This window comes from Trachypithecus francoisi, unplaced genomic scaffold (genome assembly GCF_009764315.1).
Source record: "Trachypithecus francoisi isolate TF-2019V2 unplaced genomic scaffold, Tfra_2.0 Lachesis_group5, whole genome shotgun sequence".
NCBI classification, from domain to species: Eukaryota; Metazoa; Chordata; class Mammalia; order Primates; family Cercopithecidae; genus Trachypithecus; species Trachypithecus francoisi.
In genome coordinates this window covers 22,525,495-22,538,469 of record NW_022681470.1, presented here as the reverse complement: position 1 = coordinate 22,538,469, position 12,975 = coordinate 22,525,495, and the positions used below count along the sequence as shown (strand labels likewise).

General features: G+C 43.4%; 1 long non-coding RNA gene across 1 annotated transcript in view; it reads left to right on the top strand.

Annotated features, from left to right (window-relative positions):
• The first annotated feature begins 78 nt into the window (after window positions 1-78).
• The window catches only part of LOC117074544, a 63,923-nt gene continuing 51,026 nt past the window's right edge, over window positions 79-12,975 (top strand). Inside the window, exons 1-2 of the long non-coding RNA XR_004433612.1 lie at window positions 79-167; window positions 4,311-4,488. This is a non-coding gene — a long non-coding RNA (uncharacterized LOC117074544). The remainder of the gene's footprint in view (window positions 168-4,310; window positions 4,489-12,975) is intronic.

Here is a 12,975-nt window from a genome sequence, read left to right as displayed (position 1 = left end):
CTTTCCCTGAATTTGCAAGTGAAGGGGAGCCAGGGGAGAGCCACATGACAATGAGGTTGCCAGTGGACACCTTTGTGATGTCAGCAGCCTCCAGAGACTGCCTGGCTGAGGGAAAGAGATTCCTCACCTCTCCTTCTGGGTGGTGTGGGGGTGTTTTATGTGTCTTGGTAAGCCAGCTGGAACTCCCTGGGGGAGTTGGGGCCTCATGGGTAGGAGCCTGCAGCATGCGTGTGTTGGGGACCAGGCTGGGTTCAGTGTGTGGATGTGTATAGTATCTGTACCCCCTCCCCATGGAGCTGTAGTGGAAGATTAGGTGACACTGGACCCCCTAATCTGCAGGCCATGGAGGGAACACAGGACATCTCCAGGCCAACTCCTTTTCTTAGGGATGAGCAGAGTGACTTGCTTGAGGTCAGTTCTCAGCGTGGGTCTTTTCTTGGGTATAGATTTGGATGGGTGCCAGTTTTTCAGTGTTGCCAGAAGAAGATGGAAAAGGGATTGTTTCTTTTGAAATGAGACAAAGGGAATTCCTCTGATAAAGTGGTACTCTTTTCAGACTTTATTCCTAGGATGTATACATCTCTGTCTGCATTTTGAATATATATATATATGAATGTATATATAGATATGTGTGTGTGTGTATTTTAAAAAGTTTTTGAACAAGTATAAGCTACTCCTCCTAACACAAAACTCAAATGTATGTATAAAAAAATCTGAGTGCAACAACATAACTATTTTTTTACCACTCGTATTCTCCTAGGACTTTTAAAATAGTGAGTGCCTCTCTAGTACTTCTAGTGTGAGTTTATATTCATTAATTACTTGTCAGGTGATAGGAGTCTTTTGGAGCGAGGGATAGAAAACCTGGAAGCTGAAGAGTTGGGATGTATCACACACCCTGTGGAGGAAGGCATATCAGACAGAAATACGATAAAGCATCTGAGGAGTTGAAACTTTTATTTTTGGGAAAATTGGATTTCATTTTTTAAAAACATTCATATATACTGAGTTGTGAATATTAATAACATATTGAAAGCAAAGCAGAGTGCCTGGCACCTGGTGTATAATAAATGTGTGGTGAATGAACGATGTGAGAATGTTTCTGATGTTTTGTTTCCTTCTTTTGCTTCTTTGCCAAGAGAAATTAATAAAGTCAAATGGATTTGTGGCTAGTTAGCTAATGCTTGATTGTTTACTTACTCAGCATTCCTTGGGTGACTGGCTGTGAATTAATATGATGACTTAGGCGTGTTTACCAAATTGAAAGTGACCTTATTTAAGTAGACATTTCAAATACTTAAAGTAATGGCCCAAATGATAGCTGTACTAATTGAAGCATGACTTAATTGATAGAGCAGACACCCTCTCCTCATAATTAAAACAAATTCTATTAAAAAAATAAGTTCCTTCCTAGATCTTATGTGATTGCCGAGGAGAGAAATCTGGCATATGAAGTCTATAGAAAAGAATTAATTTCCAAAGTGGCTACTCTGGGAGCTGTGGCGAGGGTGTGTTCTGCTGGTGGAGTGTGGCAGGGATGCTTTGTTTGGAAGGGCTGTGCTTGTTGTCTGCTTTGCTTCGATGAGAAATGATCACTGATTCACTCACCAAAGCTCATGGAGTGGTTTTGCTGATGTTTCACCTTTTCTTTTATGCCGTTCTCCCTCTTTCTGAATTCTTCCCCTCAGACAGCCTCATCTCCAGGTTGCCCTACTTCATTTCCAGCCTCCTTATCCACACTAGCTTTCTCAAGATAGTAGCCTCAGGATTACGCCTACCTGTTTGGCTGTATAGTTACAAGTGCTCTCCTTAGAAAAGCCTTAGGTAAATATGTCATGCTAAAGGTTATTGACTGACACCCGTCAGCTATGCCTGGCTCTGGAGTATTACCATTTTCACAAAGCACTATGAGTGGTTTAACCTCAGGGAAGATTCTTTTTGTTTGAGGTAGCTGTATTTTTTTGTTCCTGAAGTCTGGACACTCATGGGCTAGTTTCGGCTTTGCCAGGTTAGACCACATCTCTAAAGTGTGTACCTCATTTTGAGACTGAATAAATATATGTTCAATAAAAAAGAAGTAGACTAGACAAAGGATAATAGAGAATGTAGCATTGCTTAAATTACGTGATTTCAGAACCTTAAAGAAATTTTGTTTTCAGAGAACAACTTGTGACACTATTATTTCAGAAATGCTGCGTTGGGAAGTCCTACACTAAGCTGTTTGCCCTTGGTTGAGGTGCTTAATTTCTCTTGGCTTTATTTCTATCATCTACATATTGAGGGAAATGAAGTAGATAATTTCCAAGTGTCTTTAGGACTTCCAAATTCCTTCATAATGGAAAGGTTTCAGGCATCACCCAGCAAACCAGTAGAGGCTGGAGTGCGATGGCGTGATCTTGGCTCACTGCAATCTCTGCCTCCCAGGTTCAAGTGATTCTTCTTGCTCAGCCTCCCAAGTAGCTGGAATTACAGGCCCCCGCCACCATGCCTAGCTAATTTTTTTGTATTTTTAGTAGAGACAGGGTTTCACCATGTGGGCCAGGCTGGTCTCGAACTCCTGACCTTGTGATCTGCCCACATTGGCCTCCCAAAGTGTTGGGATTACAGGTGTGAGCCACTGTGCCCTGCCGCCTTCCTACTCCTTCTCATCACGCCATATAGTCCCACCTATCATGTGGCTGCAAAAAGGGAAATCTCTCTACCAGCGAGCAGCTCATGCAGCTTCAGCTGCAACATGGTTGCCCTTCGTGTGTGTGGCTGTTTTATTAGCCTGCCCCTGCCGCTTGGATAGCTGGTGTGCCCATCCTTCCAGGAGGACAGGTGAAGTATCAAGTGAGCACTTGGAGAGGCCCCTCTTATCTCATACAATCGCGCTAGCTGACTCTGCTCTCAGGCAGGCTCCTATTTTTAGCTGTATCTGATGGAGGCACTGTCTTCCCAGCTTAATGATCCCTCTCAGATGCCAGCATGCCTCCAAACAGCTCTCTGGTGATCCAAAGGATAGGTGGGCACAGCCCCTGATATCATACAAAGAAGAGGCTGGGTGACATAGGGCAAAGTGAACACAATTGAGATGCTGAGGCAGTATGACTTTGCCACCTCTCAAGGCCCTGATTTTCTTTCTGTAAAACAAGACAGGACGCTCTCCAAAGGCTTTCCCAGTCCTAAAATTCCATCAAGCTTCGGTTGTGAAGGGAGAGAACAGATGATTGAAGCGTCAAAGCCCAAGCAACTAAGACAGAGTCAAGCGATTACAAAGCAGACCGTGAACGTTAGCTAGTAAATAGTCCACTCAGCTATCTGGGTACAAGTGGTAAGGGATATTTAATTTTGGCATGCTTTTATTTTCTCAGGAGAAAAATAGCAGAAGGAAGTGCATGTGCCATTTTATTCCATTGAAACTGCCAATGTGCTCAACTTAGGACTTACATGGTGTTAGCAACGTAGGGGCACACAAGTCAGTACTTTGTTAAACTGCTCCCCAGGCAGGGAATGTTGTAGGTTCAGGTCTAAAGAATGTCACAGTCTCAAGGACTTTGGTGTAGGAGCCACTTATGGTATCCAGTTCACTCCAGACTTTTGACACTGCCTGGGCCCTCTTCAGCAAAGTCATCTCTCAGCAGGTGTGGTGCCTGGGGACAAGAAGTTCAGCCTGAAAGTGGAAAAAGAGTTCCAAAACATGCCAGGAGGGCTGAGGCCTAAGGGCTAAATATGTATGTATCTGTCTATTCATGAGTCTTGGTTCTGTTTCCCGTGCCAGCTGGTAGAGACTATTTTTGTCTTTTCCCTTCAGGCTGCTGGAGTCTCCACTCAGGAGATCAGACCCTAACACAGTAAAGGCCAGAGGGCCAGAGGAAATCACTCCCGTTTGTTGCATTCCCCGGGGATATCTTTGATTTCTAGGCTTCATCTACATTCTACACTTCTGCAGGATTAATTGTCCAGAGGATCCAAGGGGAAGCCTGTAAATTGTATACCCTTTTTAGGGGCAGAATTGGATCATGTTTTCAGCTTATAGCAAATCAATAAACTGTTGCCCATGGCTAAGCTTATGTGTAGCAGTCCTTATTCTTGAATCTTGATTTGTAACTGCCAATAATGGCAGTTGTCTAAGCCCATTGATTTGGGACGAGAATATGGACCCTTTATAGGTGCCTTGTAGATTTCAGTATGGGAGAGAAAACTGTGGTACAGTGTGAGCTTTGTAGTGAGAAGATTCCTCAGTGGGTGGCTTTGGGCACACACTTTAGCTTCTATGGGCATTGGTTTTCTCTTTGGTAAAATAGAGATGATGAATATTGCTTCTCCAGTGTTGTTACAGAGATTGCCTGTGATTTAAGGAAACATGATAACCACCGTTTACTATTTACCCTGTGTCAAGAATGTGATCCTCCCAGCAACCCAATGAGTCATATTGCATGACCCTCATCTTATGAATGAAGAAACAGAAGCTCCAAGAGGTGCCACTCGCCTGCAGTCACAGAGCTGGTGAGTGACAAAGGCTGTATTGGAACAGGAAGTGTTACTACTGGGCACAAGCCCTAACTACTGAGCTGCAGTACAGCATCAGTGCCTCAAAATGATCATTGTTGTTTTCATCAACTCCATGGAATACATTGTCCCTCTCTAACACTAAATGGTGCCTTGACTTCAGACCAGATCAAACGACTGTTTTTAATATGCTCTATTTATGCTTTGGGTTTCCTTGTCTTTCAGGGGCTTATGACATGTGTCAGGCTTTAAGTTCTTATACTAACCTTTGAGATTAAGGTTAATGTATATATTACATATATATACACACACACATATATACACACACACATATACACATGGATATACATATATATATTTATTTTTATTTTTATTTTTATTTTTCCAGATAAGGACATTAAGTGGAAAAACAATTTGCCTAAGCTTACTCAGAAAATGAGTCAATATCTAGGTACCTAGGCTGGTGAGAATGTAGCTGGATAGAGCACAGATTTCCTGATGTTTTTGAAAGGAATTTCTTTTCTGGCTGGGGTGGCTGACAAAGAGATGAATGGAATGATGCAGTGAGGGCTATCTCCTCACAATATTCCTGAAAGGACAAAAGGATGAATGGAGCGAGAGCAAGGGCATTCGTAGGAAGAAGGCTTGCTCTCCTGTGGGCCTTGCAGAGCATCAGAACTTCCCACCTAGAGCTCATGAATCCACTTCTACAGGTAAGCTCTTCCTAGCACTTAACTTCCTGGACACACTGAGAAAGTTACCTTTAAGACCTGGCCATAGTTCCAGTGATACCAAATTAAAGAAAAGCAGATAGCTGAGTGGTCAGCTTTTGGATCTATGCTTTCACTTCTGTTGCCAGACATGCTGCCATTTGAACTCTTTACCACAAGAGCCTCCATGATGACAGATGTGGCAAAGGCATCCCTCTCCTACCTCTTCCTGGTGTCCTTGGATTAGTCTAAATATCAGAGGCAGCTGGGTGCAATGGCTCACGCCTGTTATCCCAGCACTTTGAGAGGCTGAGATGGATGGATTGCTTGAGCCCAGGAATTCTAGACCAGCCTGGGGAACATGGCAAAACCCCATCTCCACAAAAGATACAAAATGAGTCAAGTGTGTGGCACACAACTGTAGTCCCAACTACTCCAGAGGCTGAGGTGGGAGAATCACCTGAGCCCGGGAAGTTGAGGCTGCAATGAGCTGTGACTGTTCTACTGCATTCCAGCCTGGGTGATGGAGTGAGGCCCTGGCTGAAAGAAAAATAAAATAAAATCAGAGGCAGTATTGCTAATCTGTCATGGGGCTTCAATAGCTTCAGCTCCCTAGATCTTGCTATCTTCCTTCTTGGAAAGCCTGTTTCAAATGTCTCTACTCCCCAAACTGTAGAGGGTGAAAGGTCTAAAAAATGCCTATGTGAAGTCTTGATCCACAGGTCTTGCTGCGTCACTTGGCCACTTGCCTTCAACCCTGTTTTCCCAGCTTAGAGCCACCACTCTTCTGCGCAGAAACAGGCTACGACGGGTTCTCTCTGAGATAGGTTCTTTTGCTGTTGCCCTAGTAACAGAATTATTAAACCGAGTTCCAGCCTCGAGAGTATTTGTGCCTGGTGAGGTAATGTCTGTCGCATCCAGCCTTTCTTTTTGTTCCACTCCCACTCCCTTGCTTCAGGCCCTCTGTACCTCACATCTAGACTGATGCACTGGTCTCCTCCCTGGTCTCTGTGTTTCCAGTCCACCCTCACCGACGGGGCTGCCCCTTGCTCAGCAACACTCTTTCTCAGGTTCAGACACTCCTCCTTGGTCAAATTCCCCATCAGCCTGACATTCAAAGCTCTCCATGATTGTTTCAAAATACAACCCACTGTGTGCCTGTGCTTTAGCAGAGCAGGATGTGACCCAGGGGTGGTGATGGGGTAGAGCCAAGAGGAATTGGAAAGAGGAGCCTGTAGGGCTTAGTGAGCAACCTGTTGGTTGGGAGGCTATATAGTGTAGTGTTTAAGTGCATGGGTTTTGACTCAGACTGTCTATAAAATCTTCCTGCTCTCACTTAATAGCTGCGGAACCTTAGGAAAGTTTCATATCTCTAAGTTACACCTTCCCCAAATGCAAAATAAAGATAATGACAGTATCTTCCTCATAAAGGTTTTCTTCTGCTCAATTAAAGAAGGTCATCTTCTAAAGTGCTTGGCTTAGCATCTTCAAACTTAGAAAGGCACCAGAAATGTTACGTGTGATGATGATTATAGTAGAGGAAGGTGGAAGGGTGGTGGTTTGAGAAATGGAACTGAGAATGGCTCCTGATTTTGGTGAGTGGCTGGAAATCATGCCGATAGAGAATTCAGGCACAGAATAAACAGGGTTTTGAGAACAGATAATGATTTCATTTTTGGGCTTATTGAGTTTGATGCATCATAGCTCACTTTTATTGATTCTCATCGAGTGCCAGGCACTACACTAAGCATTTTGCATATGTTGTCTCTTACATAATTCTCACAAGAGTTTCTTGCGGTAAGGTTATCAGCCCATGCAAACTTTAGTAACCAGCCCACAGTTATTAACTTGCCCATAACTTGTCCACAGTTATAAAGGTGCAGAGCTGGAATTTGAACCCAAGACTTTGCGTCTCCAGAGGCAGCACACTTTATCACTATATACTCTGCCTCTTGAATATCTTTACTATGGATATTAAATTAATCTCTTTTTCATGTTTTTAGTGCTAAGATGGCCTAGTCCACACTGCTTCTTGCCTAGGTCGTGTTTTGTCCTCTCGCTTGCAGTCCCCTTATGTAAATTTGGCCCCCAGACTCCAGGATTTCTTTTATGACATGTGCCCTCCTGAGTTTGTGCTTGGAGTCAGAGGCTCAGTCCTCACCTAATTCTCACTTTGGTCCTTTTGTCTCACTCCAAATTCCCCCTGGATGGGATCTTTGATCTTGAAGTGAATTAGTGTCTCTAAGCATCAGTTTCCTCCTCTGAACGATGCAGTTATAGAATTGTAGTAAATGTCAAGAGAGATGGAGTTCATTGAGGAGTAAGGCTGTTTCTGATTTCTCTTAGCATTCACAATACGCGGGCCAGTGCTGGGCATATATCAGGTGCTCTCTCATCATTCAATGAATAGATGACCAACTGAATATATATTCTGGTGTATATCATGAGGGTTTGCCCCTTGTGTGTGACTAGTGGCACTGCTTCCTTTTTCAACTGCCCTGCTGTCCCAGGTGATTACCCTAATTTAATGTGTTTTTTTTGGGGTTGACTTTTAAAGAACATGTGGAGTCACGTACACCACAGTGGTAGAACTGGGTTATGATGTTAGTGTTGGGTGGTAGGCGCTGCCTACATATGTGGTGGGGAATGAGGAGATGTGGAGGTACCTGGGGTGGACTGGATCATATTTTCTTCCTTGACTTTCTTTGTAGTGGAGAAAGATGCTCTAAGAACCCAAGAGACATGGATTTAGCTGCAGTTGACAGAGCCCAGGGTGCAGTAAATTGTTTTTTAACAGACATTTTCTGTTGTTTTAATAACAATGCTTTAACATGGCAACTTTCTAAGTATTTTTGCCCTATCATTTCAGGTACTTACACTTTCAATAACCTGCATATGGATTTCAACGCTATTTAATTAAGCTCTAAACCTATAAAAATGCACATTTAATACTCAGAGTAAACCCTTGCCTTGTTCTTTCTGAAGGTAAACAGAGGAGATATCTTCTTGAGCTCAGAGTTCTGAGGTAATTACAATTAGTTGCCATAGAGAGAAAGAGAGAGAGAGAGAGAAACACATGAAAATGTATCTTACTTTCTGTGTTTAGGAAATTCATTTAATGAAATATTCAGAGCCACCAAATCTACCCAGACCCAAATACCTATTAATCTGTTAGCCACTTGGGCTCCAGAGGGATCTTTCTTCGCCAGGAAAGCTTTTTGACTGCCCTACTCCTGTGCTCAGAAACTTTTAATGGCTCACCGTTTTCCTGTGTGGAGACGGTGTTACATCTTCTTAACACGTGAGTTACTAGGCCTGTTATGATCTGGACCCAGCTGTCCTTCTCAATCTCATTTGTTATCACCTAGGTGGTAACACAGGTGCTTGTTGGCTCTGCTGGCACTGACGGTGGTATCCCAAGCCTCTCTGTGGTATTTTCCCTTTGAAGTTCTCTTTCATGCACTCTGTTGGCCTTGAAGTTCCTGCTCACCCTTCAAGACCCAGTTTAAATTCCTATCTAGTTCAAATGCCAAGCCCCCTTGGATTCCTCTAGACAGAATTACTCTAAGCTTTCTTAGACTTTGTACTTTCATGGCAATTCTAATCACAAATATAAATTTCTGCCACTAGACTGTGAGTTCCTTGGGGTCTGGGGACCTCATCTTGTTTTATTTATTTGTATTTTCATGTAATGAATAGCTCATAGCAGGTCCTGATTCAATCTTACTGAAGGAAATTACGTTAATGACATATTGCCAGTTAATAGTGTGCATTATGGTGTAATAAAGATTTTTTTAGGGGAATGAATTACCTAACCCAGATCTCAACTGTAGCTGTGCATATAAAAGTTCCACAGTTTCCTATTGAAGGAGGATTTTCTTCACATACATGGCAGCAGTAGTATGAGGATAAATCTAGTGTTTATTTCTGCCCCTTGGGTTAACTAGCAGAAAGCTCCAGGTTAGAGTCTACAACAGAATCACTTTCTTTATGATGCCTGTAGCATATTAGAAATGCTCTAAATACTCAGGAACGGGAGATCATGTAACTTGGTGGTTAAAACATGAATGTTAGAGTCAGGTGGACCTGACTTATCAGCTGTACAACTGGCAACTCATCAAACATCTCTTCAGTTTTGTTACCTGGGGATTATCATAATTTATTACTAAGATTGCTTTGAACATTAAACGAGATATTCAGGCCATTTGATTAAAAGGGCACCTAGCATACAGAAAAGTGTTCAATAAAAGATAGTAGCTATTATTTTCATTTTATTTTATGGTTATGAATTATTAATAAAATAGCAATCCAAAATAATATAATAATATACATTCCCCCAAAGGAATAACAATTGCAGTAAGAATTACTAATTTGCTGGTAAGTTAGAATATGGTTTGCTATTAGTAACTGAGTACTGTCAGAGGTTAGAGCCAGTCCCATAATTCCAAAGGAGCTGCTTGGCTAAGGTCATCCTCAGAAGCTGCTCAGATATCTGTGGTTCTAAGCACAGCAAGAGCAACTGGTGAGGTTTCTGCACGAAGCAGTCAAAGTCTATGTATGTTCAGGACCCTCCATGTGAATGAGGCTGGAACACAGCTATGTGGATACAGACCTGCAGCATTGCCACACAAAGCATACATGACGCAGGTAATGTCTCTGCACACAATGCTGGATTGTATGACACTGTCATCCCCTGCACTGGATAAAAACTCTAAACAATGAACTTTCTTGGGAGTGTTACAGGAAGGCTACTCCTAAAGCTTCCTCTTGATTCTCTACTATCAGACCTGTTATTCTCAGATCTTGTCGTGCATTCTGACTAGGACAGGTGAGTGTGTGTGAGTATGTAACCTTGGATGAATAAATTCATTAAAGATGGGATCTCATGTCCTTGGTGTTTTTTTAAACATTCCTCTTTATGATCATGCATTACCAAAGAGAAGCATTGCTTTTTTGATCATTTGATCTTTGCTTTTACAATTACCAACCCCCGGCTGGGTGCAGTGGCCTGTAATCCCAGCACTTTGGGAGGCTGAGGCGGTTGAAACCCTTGAGCTCAGGGGTTCGAGACCAGCCAGGGCAACTAGGGAGACCCCTGTTTCAATACCAAAAAAAAGAAAGAAAGAAAAAAAAAAAGAAATTACCAACCCCCTATCCTTTTTTTTTTCTTTTTGTATGAGGTTTCTGCAGGCAACTTAAAGTACACCTGACTCTGATTCTTTTTCTTTTTTGAGCACGAGAGGGAAATCGTGTGTGTATTGAGGTCTGCAAAGGAGGTCCAAGGAGATTACTCAGGTGCCCCTAAAAGAAACCAGAAGTGTTCATGAGCTGGCCTCTAGCACTTGCCAAATCCATGAGAGACCAGTGCCCCTTCAGAGGCTCCAGAAGCTGCCTTGGCTGGGAACTCATTCTCTCCTCCTCCTCTCTTCTTGCTTCGGCTCCTTCCAAAAGTCAAGCATGGAGTTGTGGGAAAGGCTAATTGGGTTGGACTTAGGATTGGGATGGGCGAACTAGCTGGAAAGAGCCTGGAACTAGAGATCTGGGGACCTGAATTTTAGTCCTAATTCTTTCTTTTTTTTTGAGACGGAGTCTCGCTCTGTCACCCAGGCTGGAGTGCAGTGGCCGGATCTCAGCTCACTGCAAGCTCCGCCTCCCAGGTTTACGCCATTCTCCTGCCTCAGCCTCCGGAGTAGCTGGGACTACAGGCGCCCGCCACCTCGTCCGGCTAGTTTTTTGTATTTTTTAGTAGAGACGGGGTTTCACCGTGTTAGCCAGGATGGTCTCGATCTCCTGACCTCGTGATCCGCCCGTCTTGGCCTCCCAAAGTCCTAATTCTTTCATAAACTCACTGTGCAACTTTGGACAAGTATTGTACTCCGTAAGCTTGTTTCCTCATCTGTGAATCAAGACAGCTATGGCTTTGGGTCTCAAGTTTTGCAGGGGCCAGGCCAGGGACAAACAGTGGCATGGGAAACAGCTCCTTCACCTCTTGCACATTCTGGCTGTCCTTTAAAAATTGTATTGTCCAAACTAATGCGACTGGTGCACCCTGGAATTGGCTGCCTAAGGTCTAGAACAACCAGGAGCCACTGGGAGAGGAGGGGACACTGTAACCTGGGGACAGCAAAGCTCTTAGCTTCCCTGGGAGGGGAGTAGAGAAGTATCCTTCCACAGAAGAGCCAAGAGGTCAGGAGAAGGACAGACTGTGGTCTTTGGTCTTGGAGGTGAGGAACCTCCCTCCTGCAAAACAAAATGAAACAAAAAGAAACCTACAGGAGGCGATGATCTTCATTCGGACAACGAAGTGAACTTGAAAAGCTTAAGGACCCTGGGAGGCAATAGATGAGGCTGAGGAATTCTGTTGATAAGGCAAATGTGGCTTAGTCCACTGGGCCAGTTAGAACGCCACCAGTGGTGACCAGACAGAAGGAGATTTTTATAAATTGAAAACATAATTCATGTCCCTGGGGATAATTGAAACAGTACAAAAAATTATCACTGAAAAGTAGGTTTCTCTGTTACCGGCTCCCCGTTGGTGTCCATTCCCAGAGGCAACCACCTTTTCCAATTTCTTGTGTGTCCTTCCAGAAGGAGTCTAAGCAGCAGCTGCACTTTGCTGTTTCATGGAACAATACACCTTAGAGATTGTTCTATAACGGCACACATATTCATTAATTAAACTCCTTGCCATGGTCACAGTGCCTCATGGGGTCATCCCCTGTCAGCTGCTGTGATGTCCTCTCCCCTGACTCCCGTGTCTCACTCTGCTTAACCACACTGGCCTCCTTCCTTTTTCTCTAATGTGCCAACACGTCCCCATCCTGGTACCTTTGTCCGTGTTGTTCTCTTCACCTGGAAGGCTCGTCCACCCTGTCCTTGGCATGCGTCACTCCTGTATGTCACCTCCCCAGGTTGGCCCTCCCTGGTCATCCCATCTCAAAGAGCTCCCATCATTTCTGTCCTCTTACTGGTTTTATTTTTCCACACAGCACTTACCACTACCTGGCATTACAGAATATAATTACCATTCCCTTGTTTATTTTCTGGTATTGCTGCTGGAATGTTAAGGAGGGCTGAGATTTTGTCTTGTTTTTCCACTGCTGTAATTTCAGTGCCTAGAACAGTCAGTGCCTGGCCCTTAATAGGCACTCAAATATTAATGAATACAATATTCAGAAAGCAATGAGATGTTTAGTTTAGAGGGCATGGCTTAGGCTAGAGTTGGAGATAGAAGTTTGGGTATCATCAGACACTATTTTAAACTTTGGGATTGAATGTAGAGAGAGAATATAGACAGAAGAAAGCTGGGGACTGATTCCTGGGTCCTTTTCACATTTAGAAGTTGGGAAGAGGAAGAAGGTCCGACACAGGTGACTGAGACGGGACAGCCAATCAGGGAGAAGGGAAATATGAGAATGTAGTGTCCCAGAAGCCCAGCCTAGATAGTACTGGCTAAGTCCCCTAAATCTTTCATATGTCTGCATAGTATTCCATTGCAACGACGTGCCATAGCTTATTTAATTAGTCCTCTATCCACTGGTGTTTGAATTGTTGCCAGTCTTTGGCTAGTAAATAATGCTGCAGTGAATGCAGTTGTCTTTATCAGTAGTTCTGGGTAAGGCAATAGCAGGGAACTATTTAAAGATCTCAGTTTTCTATAGAAGCAGAATGAGTTCATGCATTATTTAGATGTGGCATGACAATAGCACTGGCTTGCTGAGAGCATTATATGCATATCTAAATGAATGTATTAATTGCATATGTAATGCCCAAA